The sequence below is a fragment of the Heliangelus exortis genome, chromosome 12 (assembly GCF_036169615.1).
Source record: "Heliangelus exortis chromosome 12, bHelExo1.hap1, whole genome shotgun sequence".
In the NCBI taxonomy this organism is placed as follows: Eukaryota; Metazoa; Chordata; class Aves; order Apodiformes; family Trochilidae; genus Heliangelus; species Heliangelus exortis.
Window position 1 is genome coordinate 6,534,143 of NC_092433.1, and position 13,624 is coordinate 6,547,766.

A 13,624-nucleotide genomic window follows, 5' to 3' on the forward strand; every position below is an offset into this window, starting at 1 on the left:
AGGCTAGTTAATTGTTCTGAAACAGGGCAAACTTGGAGTGGTTTTGGTTGTTGGGTTTTTTTCAGGTTAAGTGGGGTTAATGTTTGGATGAGAAGCACATTCCAGTGTGATTTCACCACTGAAATGGAGCTATCCCAGGGGTGGAGCCCTGCAGCTGCTGGTAGCCCACATGTATTTTGCTCAGTGTATACAAAGGAAGAATTATGCAAGTAATCAAACCAAACAACTGAGGATATATCACAATTTGGGTAAGGATTTGTTTCACCTCAGGTGAAACATTGTTTTTCTTGCTAATAGGCACCAAAGAAATCAAATTATTTCTACTTTCCCTGAGAACTGGTATATTTTAAAGACATACTGATTTTAAGAGGGAAAGAGAAGACATCTTCCTCAAAGGAAAGGCAGAAGGATGATGCTATTGACACAGAGGGAAGATTTCTATGCATCAGCAATGTGTTGTGCCACTCCTGTCCTTCTCTTGTACACCTCTCCCTCAAGGACCACATAGCACCCCCTTACTGGGTGCCTACCTGGAGGGATTCTGACTGTGTATCAGGAAGCTCTGAGGAACATCAACAACACGTGCTGATACCAGACAACAACTGAGTCAGGAGAGATGCCCCTTTCTCTTCACACCACCCAAGTGATGACTGAACAGCTGATAGCTGCACAATGCTATCGAACACACATAGCAAGATGCCAGCTATTAATTTTTCACATTTTTCCCCCAGCTTCTCCTGTTCTCATGCCTTGCTGGCTCGCTTCACCCTTCCTTGCAGCAGGCTGAAGCCACTTCACATCCTGCTGGCCTTATTCCAGCTGTCTTGACACAACACAGTTTCTTCTATTCCTAATCATGCATTTTCTGGCATGGTCCCCATTGGAAACCTCCAGTTCTGATAACATTCGATGACCTTTCCTTTATTATTTCCCCATGGCACTCTTCAGTCCCTGATAGGTTCTAAAATTGGGATTTGCCTTCCTGGAAAGACAGACACTCGGGGGTGAATGACTCACGAGCCTTGGCATGCAGCTCCAACAGCCTGGGACAAAAAGGCAGTACCTTCCCCCACATGCACTGGATCTAACAGTAGGAAGTATTATTTTGCAGGGCTGTGCTCACTGATTTCCTAGAAAAAGCAACAAAAATGCCACATGTGTTTGAGTTTCCATGTGAATTCAGCACAAGGAAATCCACACAGGCCACATGCGGTTTGGAAATTGTAGGTGTTGTGAGCCTCATGTCTGCATAATGTCTTGCCCTTGGTATGCAGTAAACATTCCACATCTTTAGGGGAAACTCCCACATAGCCAGGAGAAGGAGGGCTTTAAAACTCAAGATCCTAACTTCAGCGCAAAGGCACAAGTGGACAATAAATTTTACATCTGCAGAGGGAGTATTCGATTTCACTCGATTATTTTGATTTGCTACTTCAGCAAAGCGATTGTGCAACAGCAATCACAGGAGGCCAACAAAAAAAAAAGGCTTGGTGACATACAGACTTTGGAGAAAGAGGCCTTGGAGTTAAGGCTCTGCCAATGACCAGGTCACTTAGCAGAAGTCAACAGGGCCAGATTTCTACCCAGTTTTACAGCTCACAATCAGAGCCTTGTTTGGAACCAAAAAATCAGCTCTTATCTCACTAGAATAAATAAATAAATAACTAAATTGATATACCAGAGCACTCAGCTTGGAGCATGATATTAAGTAGTTTCTAAATCATATCCTCCATGACAGAAAGATCCTGAAGGACACTGTGCCTCTGGGATGAATTTTTGCTTGTCACGTGGGATCATGATCATGTGTGTTTCTTTGTCACTCGCCATCCACTTTGGAGGATAGACATTCCAACACTGTTTCATTTTTTCCCCCACTTTGTGTCTGATTTAAAGCAAACATTTTCTAATCAAACAAACAAAAAAATCTGGTTCAAAACATAGGATACTTCACTCTGAAAGACAATGACCATGAAAAGTACTTATTTGAACCAAAGCAAAAATGTCTCCACTGAACCAACCCAAACGTTCCCTTCAATTTCCTGCTGAAGAAAAATACAGGTTTTGATTCAATTCTGAATCAAGACTGAAAATTTAATGTTACCTCAAACATGCTAGGGGAAAAAAAGCAAAAATCAAATGAAAGGTTTTCCCAGCTGAAGAACCTGCTTCTTGCAGAAAAGTAGCTGGTGCCACCTTTCAGAGCAGGATGGCCTTGGAGAGATCCACCCAACCCACTTTACATGCACTGCACGACTGAATACACCCACATCCTTTTTCAGCAAGGATCCAGGGATTCTACGAGTTTTATTCCTTCTTGGGAAATAAACCTACAGCATGCTCCCCAGCCTCATGTCACAAATACCATATATATAGAAACTTCTGCAACTCCTCTCACAGCAGATATACAAGCCTAAGCAGCAAACATCCCCCATCTCTCCACTCATTCTCCAAGGGCAGAACAATTGTAGAAGCTACAGGAATTCTGAAGCCACTAGAGATGAGGGAGGTGTCAGAGCTCCTCCAGCTTCTCCACGTGTCCAGACAACCCAGACAACTTTGGGCCAGAGAAAATAAGAAACCAGAATAATTTCCAGTACAGCATTACTGGGGGCAAAAAAGCATGCATGATTAACTTATCTCTGAAGAAGGAGTCATGTGGAATGGAGAAAAAAAAAAAAAAAAAGTCATAAGGTCATTTGTATTGATTGCAGGCTGAACCTTGTAGATTAATTATGTGGGGGAAAAAACATGTATTGACAGCTCAGTGTTGACTTTAAGCTGGTTATTAGAACAAAGCAGGCTGAGCATGATCTTTAGAGGAAACAGCTTCTGAGGGTCCTGGTGCTACGTTTCTTAGGTAACTGGACCCCAGCCAAACCATCTGGCTCTTCTGCATTTCATTCTAACAAAGAGAACTTCACAAAGCCTGGATGAAAATCCTGTACACAAGAAATTTAAGAATTGTGCTCAGAAGTGTGCCATTCAGAGAGATATTCAATATATTTTTGAAGGATTTATAGTTAGAGGAAACAAAGAAAAAAAGAAATCCTGGAGTGGGGGGGAGCTTATACCTGAGGAAAAAACAACCAGGGTGAGCCCTGCATTCCGATGCTGTGGGGTTTTGTTATTTGACCCTATAGAGGAAACGAGCACCTCACTACTAGAACAGAAAGCCTCTTTCTCCTGAGGCAGAAGAGAACAGCAGTCTAAGGGTCATGATTCCCACAAGGACAGGCAAGACCCTGCAGGACAGAGGCAGGACAAAGTTTGGGTGCTCGGAGGGAGCCATGGAGTTTCTCTGGCAGATGAAGGCCTCTCCAGGCCCCCATCCAGGAGAGTAAAGATTTCCCAGCTGTGTATATGTATATGCATTTTAAACAGCAAATGCAAACAATCGTAACACTATGAAATAGCACCTTTCATGCCCAAGAGTTGTTCTTGGAGCTTTCAGTTTTTACCATCTTTTACTGAACTGTGGACTCACAGCATTATGCCAATGGGCTACATTAAGTAAACAGCCCTGACCTCATTGACAAGCTCCCTTTGCTTTTACTATTCCTCCAGCCTCCCAGAAACATCAGGGATTACCCTCTGCTCCCAGCTGTTCATGCAGTTAGTGCCCTGCCAGCAGCACCCAGAGCCCTGTGCCTGAGCAGGAACAGCCAATGCCATAATCCAAAGAAACAGGAGGTCTGCAGAGCGCATTAGCAGAGCTAAAGCCAACAAACACTTTGCTTCAGGGCTGTGCTCCTCAGACAGCTCTGTACCAGCACTGCCTGGGTAGAGCTGTAAAAACATGCATCACCACCCCTCCTCTCATTCCCGGGTCTCAGCTTCTCACTTGGTTTTGATCTGGGCAAAAACAACTCCTCTGCTGCTCACTTGAATCACGCAGTCTGCAAGGAACCCGATTTCTTCCACCTCACTTGGGATGACGTCAAAATCCAAAGGCAAAACTTTTTGCTTTATCCAGATGCACTTTCTCTGGAAGAGTTGTCCCATAAGATGCTGGGAGTAAATGCTTTTCATTTTGCACTTTTTCAGCTTTGGCTGTCCTAAAATTATGGTTTTCCTCCAGTGAAAACATGTATGTAAATCAAAAATCTTTAGCCTTTAATGTCAATTAGATACATGTCTTGAACCAATCCAATGGATCACTGGTGCCAAAAGAATTCTTCCCCTCACTCATGTACCCTCACTTATCCTCCTTGCCTTGGCTGTGGTGCTCAGCAGACCCTGCACAGAACCAACTGCCCTCCAGCCCCCCAACACCTACTTCCAACAGCTTATCAAGGTGCTTATCAAGGTGGGAAGGCACTGCTGGATGTAACTGTTCACTGCTGCCAGGAAGATGAAATCAGCTTAGCTGCAACATCTCCCCCTCACAATTCTGGCTACCAAGGTGTGACTGAAATAAAGCAGGAGACAGTGGACAGAGCTGGAAACTGTGCAGCTCCAGGCTAGATGGTACAGCACTTCCACCCCCTCTTTGAAATCCCACTTTACTCTGTCTCACCAAGTTTCTCTGATAAATGGGGGGAGGCACTGCATTTCATCTTATCAGTCCAACCTCCTCTCCTGCTGCTAATGATCTGACTGCACAAAGTTTCAAAAGCACCCAGGAAATGCACATGACAATTTCTTATGGGAATAAAGTATCAAAAGCCCCTCCAGCTCTAACAGCCCATACATGCAGCCTGCCATAAAGAAATAACAGCTATTTACTGAGTGGTATAAAGATCAGCTTAAGGATATAAGTATCTCCAAACGCTGTTAAAAATTAACTCATCCACTCTCACAGCAGCTGCTTGTGGCAAATACAGCTCACCCCTTCTTGGTTGGGAACAGGGTTTAGAACTGACTTTGTTATATATTCAGGAGCATCTCCTGATAGTGGGTCTGAGAACTCCCAGTGCTGTTCACGACTCTCCTTTGAGGCATGGACCAGATTCTACTATGAAGGTTGAAATAAACACACACCTCAACTCCTTAATACTCTTTAAGGAAAAGACAGAGACTTGGCATTTCTTGTACAGATCCAAATAGTTACCTTCCACCAAGAGCAAGCAGCTTTTTAATCATACTCAATTATTCTGAAACAATCATAATTTTGCTTTTTTTCATTGCACAGCAGAGGATAAAACATAACAGGGACCAGTACTACATAACAAGCTCCTGGACTCAGACAAAAATGTAAGATACAGTAATTGATTGTAGAAAATTGCTTTCTACACATACCTCACACTGGCTCTCAAAAGTATTTTGGTTCATGATGGTTCAAACACCCTGAAACTACTCTGGCAATCTGCTTTGGAAGAGGTAGGTAATAGTGTCAGTTCATTTAATCTTCACTCATGTATTCTTAGATTTCAGCAAACAACTACCTATAAAACCAGCCTATTCTTTATGTGGAATGATAAAGTAACACAATTGTTGCTCCCAACCGAATACTGAAAAAAATGTTTTAAAAAAATATCTGAAAAAAATATATAGACACACATAAAGCTCAAAGGGCAAAGCATCCTACATGCTATCAATTAATTTGGATCAGTTTGTCCTTTTCCAGCTGGCTATCACACATCTAAGGGGCCTCTTTGAAGCAAGACCAGCTATTCCCTCCACCTGCAGCAAACTGTCCTTTCCAGTTCTTGTGGGTCACCCCAGAACCCTCCACTGTGGAGGGCTTGGTCAAGGCCAGAAAGGAAAGAGTAACAGAAAAGGGTATGAGGCAGCAGTGAAGGAAGATGTCTTAGAAAACAGCCCCTCGTGGCTGCAGGCAGGCAAAGCACTGCTCACTTTGCACCTTCTGCTTAGCCTCAGGAATGGGGACACACAGGCCCGGGGCCCCTTATAATAAAGGTTCCTCTTCACCTTCCGTAAAACTCTCTCCAGACCTTCTCCTATGCCAGGGACCCATCAGGTACTCTGCAAATGAATCTCAGCAGGTATGCAGCCTGCAAACTGGCACAGCTTTGCAGTTTGGGCAGACCACAAAGCTAAGGACAGAATTACTCTGTATTCCACACACACAGGGAAGATAATAGGGGAATAAAGACCAGAGACTTGAAGTTGGAAACTGAAAAAAATAGGATACAGATGTACTAACACAGGGAAAAAGTAGTAACGTAAGGAATAAAGTAACAAAGCATACAAAAATACATATATATATATAAAATATATATATACACACACACACAACCCGACAGATATGGGCTCTGCCGAGCACGTGGCAGCACAGCCAGCACCTTCTGAAAAGAGGAAGGAGCTGCTGACGGTCCCGATCTTTATAGAGTGTGGCAGGAAATGGGAGGGAACAGATCCCTCCCTTTGCAGCCCGCCCCTCTCAGTGTTCTCCTCCTTTAGTTCCTCCTCTTCAAACTATGACACGAGCCATGAGAAGCTGCCTTGTACCATGGTTGGGAGTACAGAGGGTATGCAGACTCCTTGGGCTGAGAGGTTAGAAGCTGAGCAAGAACTGGGGAAACAAAGCCAGGCTGGAAGAGGCGTGAGGCTGATGCCTGTCTGTAGCTCTCTGGGACACCTGACTCTGAGGAATGTCTGCTTCTCCCAGCTTTGAGAAGGAAGAACATGGGCTGAAGCACAAGAAAACTGCACCAGGAAAGACTGCATGAGAAATAAAAGCAACCCCGGGACAGTCCCCTGATGATTTACACTCATATGACTGAATAAAACAGTTTTGTTTTCAATAGCAATGGGAGAGGTGAACACTTCTGGGGCATCACATCCCTCCTGGACCTGCTGCTGCCAAGCCCTAACCTGCTCTACCTTTCTCCAGGTCAGGGCTGAGAACCAGCTGGGCCATGCAGGTGGCTGGGAGCTCCCACACTGAACTGTCTCCAGAACCTGCTGTGGATATGCCATCAAAGACAGATATACAAAGAGATCTCTTACTTTAAACAAAAACATAATTCAACAAACACACTGAAATACTTTTGTTAAACACTGAACGGAAAAATAAAAAAGGTTTTGAAATGCTTATTTTGACATTTTTAAAGTAATGAGTCACCAGGAATACTTTGGGGTGTTTATAAAAATCTTTGTTTAAATAAAGGGTATAAATAGAGTTAAGGCTTTCATTTAAGTGAAGATGGTGGGGTGGAATGTGCAATTTCTTCTTTGGTTTTTGTTGGGTGGGGCTTTTTAGAGGAAATTTTGAGTTTGTAGCCAGGTTCAAGAAAAAAGAGAGAGAAACAGACACAAACTCTTGAATTTTTCCACAGACCTACACCACTATTCCTAAGCATCTCTATTCACCACCTCCATTGCTTATATTTCCCCATCAAGACTGTCATGTATCAAGCAAGCTTATGTCCACAGTCAGCTAATTAAGACTGAAGAGGCCTGGATTTAAGAAGGGAAGAAAAAAACCAAAATAAAACAAAACACGCTAAAGGTTGCAAGAAATGAAAGCCCAATGGGACCACAGTCTGGAAAATTCAATCTCACACTGGCCAAGAGCTTTCCCCCCCTGTGCAATGTTTCTGGAGCAGACGAGCCAGCAAAGAGCACACCAGGCTGATGTGCACTTTATGACAGAAACCTGTGAGGACAAAACTCCCCCAGCACTCACCTGCAGGGATGCAGGAGTGGGAAAGATGGGCACAGAGGCTTTGTTCTATCAACTGTTTTACATGGACCATTTTTTAGTTCCACCATTGCTTGCTTTGCTTTGAGGAGAAGTTGGGTTACTGCTCGCAGGCCTGGGAGAGGAGGGGCCCAAGCAGGAGAGCCCACAGCTACTCTTGTCCTTCAGCTCCTTTCCTTTACAGTCCAATACCTCAGCCTGAAGCCATGGACAAGATAATGGCAGCTCAGGCTCCACATCAGCACCTGCTGAAGATGGCCACGGATGGCAGGGTCACCACAGCATGCCCAGGGAGGCTCAACATCCTTCTGTCTGCTACAGGCTTTGTTTTCAAGCAAAAAATCCCTGCCCATAGACCATGCTGCAAACTTGCCTGGTGGATTTTGGATCTTCTAGGTGTAAAAGAAACATTGTGGTGGAAATAAAGGCAAGAAATCAGGTATCTGTATGAGGGATGGGGTAAAAGGCTAATGAGGATCACCAGGCAAGTACATCTGCTCCAAACACAACCAAGTCCAGAGCTACTTCTCTCAGACCAGAGTTTCCTGAACTGTATATGGAAAACAAAGCCAATTTATATAAATCAAAGCAAATCTGTCTGCAGAAGAAGCCATGCTGTCTGTGATGAACTGAACCCTAGAGCTCAGTGATGCACCCAGGGGATAATCAAAAGATACAGATTTGGCACTTATCTTGTTATTTCCCTATGGCAATTATAAATCCTGTTGCTTGCATTTATACATGTCAGCTACTCCTCTGGAAGTCAAAAGGTGGGATCTTGTCAGGAATATCAGCTGGGAACACAGATATAGGAGCAAGCACTTGGGCTCTGCTGCCTCTAGGCTTGGAGCAGTTTCAGCCAATCCCCCAAAACCAGTAGGAAGTGTCAAAGTCCAGCCCAGTGGAGAAAGCAAACATTTCAGTAAAACAACCCCAGGAATTGAGGCAAAAGGACAGCATGGCTGATATTAGAGCAGGGCAGGAAACAATGTTATCATCCAAGGAGAATGTGGTATTTTGCAATATTTTCTTTTTCAAGACCAGTGTAAAAAGCCTTACACTAAGAGTTTTTGGCAAACCAAGTTCAAAATAAAATAAAACATCAACAACAAAAAACCTATGTAAACCCCAAGATATTATTTTAAGCATTCAATCTGTACAGACTTTCCTCCCTAGTTTGCTCTTAAAATTTAAAAGACAGAAGAGCCATTTTAACTCTTTCTTTTGCTTTCTCAGTGTTAAACAACACAAACCAAATGGACAAACCAGTCCTGATTCCCACAGGAACCTCCATGCCCAGTGCCTGGGCTATCACCTGCACCCACTGGGGGCTGCTCTTCCTGGCCAGGGATGCTACTTCTGCACCCACCTGGAGGAAGAGTCTGTGCTTCCCTTCCCCCTGCTCAGCAATGGGGATAACCTTTTAAAAAACCACTTACATGACAAAACGAGAAGGAACCATGGCCCTTATAGCTAAAATGAAGCCAGGCAAGCAAAGATCTGTAACACAGCTGAAAACTACTCCATGGCTGCACATCTGCAGCTTTGCTGTTGTACCCTAATCCAGAGCTCCCTGGCCATTGTGATATGTGCCTTCTGGGGCCAGAAAAGGAATGTAATGAATTCACAGCCAAGAAAGTGAAATACAGTACCTGGAACAGAAAGGCCCCATGGAGGTCCTGTGTTGCAATGTTATACACTCTGACATTAAACAAACCCTTCACCCTTACCTGTTTCTAGTCTCAGATTTCCACAAAGGTCTGTGAAAACCTTCAAATTAAAGCCATGATACTCATGATTTGCCTACATTTCCCATCTCTGCTAGCAGACTCAGGTTACTTCTGTGTGTTGCTCTGGATCAATACCTCTCAGTGAGAAGCCAGAGACATTTCCATTTAGGGAAAAAAAATGAAACCAACATAAAAAGATTTAAAAAAAACAAACAAAAACCCCAACACTAACTAGAAGCATTATGAGTTTCTTTAACAAAGAAATGTAATCCTCCTGCATTGCACCAAAGTTTTTTTCCCCCAAACAGCAGATCCCCAGTCTCCCCATCTCCACTCCAGGAATTAAACACAGAGCTATGCCAACACCTCCTTGCACAAAGGGGCAACAATGCTCACAATCACTGATTCAAACTTCTCTCAGAGAAGCAGCTCCAGAGGCTGGTGGTGCAAGACTCTCCTGGTGTTATCACAGGACCACAAGGAAATGGGGCAGAACAAGAAGCTGACCGATGCAGTAGGGGTAGGGGCAAAGGCAGCACTAAGAAGTCAACCAGCAGTATGGGAAGGGAGGAGACTTGCAGAGCCAAACCCCACATGCACTAAAAGCATCCCAACTCCGCCATTTCAGGGACAGAACATTCATTTCCACAGATTGCAACCAGAAAAACAAGGAGTGAACAGAGTCACGGCAGCTCTGTGAAGGCAGGTTTCTGCCTCAGCTTGCAGGAGGGGCCAAGGCAGAAGCTGGAGCTGCAAAGCCTGGGAGATCCATCATGGATCCACAATATGGACCAGCCACCTGCACAGCATCAAGTGGAGGCCACTACAGAACTGTCAGGGTGAGGTGAAGTGAAGGACAGCTGCTTAGAAGAGGCACATGGGGATGACAGGACTGAGATGGAAGCTCAGGAAAGATGCAATTGTGAATAGAGACAGACCGGATGCTTTAACAAAGAATTGCATTTTCAAGTGAGACTCTGAAAGACAACTCCTGTTAAGGGAAGAAAATAAAATAATAATAATCACAGTCAAATCCTATGCAGCAATAAAGCCCTATGTGAATTGCTAATCCCCATCTGTTTGTGCAGCCAGACTGACAGACAGCAAAGAACCTGAACTCCAGGAGAGCTCTCTCAGTCGAGGGAGGCAGCTCTGCATGCAGCCCATGTTTGAACTGTTTGCATTCAAGCTCCAGAGTTAGGGCTCTCATTACAGTGCCTGCTCCATAAAGAGAACAAATTTCTCTCCCTCACAGCCTGAGACAAAACTTAAACCTATTCACCCTAAAGATTTGTCACAGTATGACTGAAAAAAATTCAAAGCTGGTGGGTGCTAAGGGCCCCAGCTCAGAGCTGCTGAGTCCCTGGGAGCTGCAAATGAAATGAGATGAAAGCACTTGACCCAGAAATGCGTCTTCCTCTTTCCTGCATATATTCCAGAACCTGCAAAATAAGTGAAGCTGCAAAATGGCTATTCTTGTCCTGCTCCTGCTCCAGCAGACCTACAAGCAGGCCAAAAGACAAAGCAGCATCAACAGGAAAGGGTACAGGTGCTTGGAAGGCCGCAAACCCACCCTGGGGTTAAAATCCAGCAGGCACTGAAGCGCGGTGCTGGATCGGTGCTCCCGATCTTCTCCACAAGCCACGGCTGCCAGGGCAGCCTTTTCCAAATGAGATTTCCACCGTATTAATTTTGACAACACAGCCTGCACCCTTGGGAAAAAGGGGGAGGGGGGAGGGAAATAAAGGCAGGAAGATCAAAGCTCTTCAAGTCCATAATATTTTATTAGTTCCTTCCATCTGTCACACATCAATGACTCATCGGGAAACAAGCCCCCTCTTGAGAAAACCGCTGCTACCTTTTGGTCGCCGGGCCGGCCTGGGAGCAGCTGCTATTGTGTTGCCTTTATCAGTTACTTGTTCTGTCTGAACGGGTTTCAGCTCCTCATTCACAAAGCAAGCCCTGCTCCTTCAATCGGAGGGTGAGGAAGGGGGAGGGATGGAGGAGGATCTTGCTGTGCTTCTCTCATCTCTTTCACGCTCTGCTCGGTGCCTTCTGCATCAATGGAGACCTTGGGAATCCTCGGGCTTTGTTCTCTTCTGCACACGGGGGCTTTTCCTGCTAAAATAGCAGGTAGCTGCATAACCCTGAGCACACACAATAACCCAAAGCCGTCCACCAGAGCAAGAGAAAGACACAACATGCTGCTTTTAGAGAAAGAAAAGCTTTGGGGAGCAGGGCAGAGGAGGGGAAAGAGCCAGATTTCCTGAACACCTCTGAATATGGTGGAGCAGAGAGAGATTTCTATAATAGAGAAAAACTGCCTGGGCCTGTTATTACCAGGATGCAAGTGGAAGAATTTGAGAGGCTGATTGCACAGTCTGCTGATGGACAGACTCCATAAGATGCTGTGATATGGAAGTGGAAGGGCTCCCACGCATCCAAGGCCCTTCCCACTCCAAAGGCTTTGCAAGCAAGCACCGTCCCGCTCTCCCCAGAGCTCTGACATCCCTTCATAAAAGTACAGAGGGGAGAAACTTCATTAGGGACATCCTACTGGAAGCACTTTAAAATGTTCAAGTTTATATTCCTTATCCACCTTAATTAACAACAACAACAAAAAAAGCAATAAATAAAATAAACAAACCAGATCCTACTCAATAAAACCAACTCAAGCCTTCAAAAGCCACTCTTAAAATAACTTCTGGTTGGAGAAGGGTTTGACCTTGTTTCACTGAAATCAAACTTCTTGCCTGAAGGCAGGCTCAAGCTAATCAAGAGGATCTTTTGTACTGAAGCTTCTTGAGACATCAGACCCATGCAGGCCAGCCTGCCCTGAGCACACAGCCCTCAGTTAGATGGGTGGGTGCATGCAGACACGTGGCCCCATCCATGTTTTTCATAGATGGCTCTTTTGGCATAGCTGTGGCTCCTCAGAGAATGACAAGCCTGCTCCAGTCTTCATCAGGGCTTTTGTTCCTGCACTGTTGGCAACTTAGCATGAACAGCACCCACTGTGCTCAGCACCATGCTGGGTAATGGCTGACTCTGAAAAGCAAATTGCTCCTGCTCCTTCACCCTGGAGAAGGATGCCCACACTTACCAGCTGCTGCTTTCTTCTGGCCCATGCCTCCCTCTTACCCCATGCCATCTGTGTCTAACTGGGGGCTTGCATTTCATTCATCCTGGCACTGCCTTTGCCATTGACTGCAGGTGTTCAGATGGGGACGTGTGGCTGGCCTGAGTCTCTCACTGACAAGGGAGGTAGAGTTCTGCTCCCCCCATTCCCAGTCCCAAACTCATCCTCTAAGGCCCCTGAAGCATTTTCTCCCATTCCTGTGGTGAGATCATTTGGGCAAACTCTTTGGTCTACTTTTGCCTTTGGTTTGCCACTCTCAGTGATTTCAGAGGTCAATGTCCTTCAGTAACCATTCGGCACCACTGTTGGTGCTCACCTGCTTCCCTTTATCCCTGGTATGGATCCTTCTAAGCACCTACTTAAAAGTGCTGTATCTCAAGCTCATCCCTTCAGGTCCTCTCCTCCCTGCTCTACTAACCACACAGTACTCACAAGATACAGGACAGCTCTAACAATGCCCTGAAAGGTTCATTTTGCCATAGGTATTTTCCTGATCATGCTGGTTCTGCATTGCTCAGCAAGCACAGCAAATCATTTACCCCTCACTACTTCATGAAACTATATAAGCAGCTTTTAAAAATCAGTGCTACTGCCACCACCATCATCGTGAATCCATTTTGGCTTTACAGAATGCCATCAATCCTGCAAATGTTCATGTCTCTATCCTTCCACAAAGCATCTGAGCAGTTTGCCAACAGCACGAAGAGCAAAGGGGCTCAGCCAAGGTTACCCATTAAAGACAGATAAAGATCCTCTGCTCCCAACCTTCAAGCCAGTGTCCTTCCCACCAGATCAAGCCAGGGTATCTGGATTTTTCCTTCAGCAGAAAACAAGCAAACTCGTGCAAGCTTTCTGTGTATCCTGTGGATCTCAAAGCAGTATTTTGAACCATAAAGCAATTCAAAAGAATAATTTTAAGCTGTCTCTGACCTACAGTGCACCAGCAGCAGTCTTGTCTCAGAAGAATAGCTTTTTGGCCTGAACATCAGAGTGGATTATTGTCCTAAGGGTGCAAAGTCAGAGACGAGGCTGTTGCGCGTCAAACAAACAGATGGAGAGACAGCCCCGAGGCTCAGACAGAGCCTGATGCTTTCTGGCTCTAAGTGTGCTTGTTCCAGCACCAGGAGTGGCTCTGTGAAAGGAGAAGAG

General features: G+C 45.0%; 1 protein-coding gene across 1 annotated transcript in view; it reads right to left on the bottom strand.

Annotated features, from left to right (window-relative positions):
* The window catches only part of RPL29 (ribosomal protein L29), a 204,751-nt gene that overhangs the window by 144,752 nt on the left and 46,375 nt on the right, over positions 1-13,624 (bottom strand). The gene's annotated exons all lie outside the window — the stretch shown is intronic.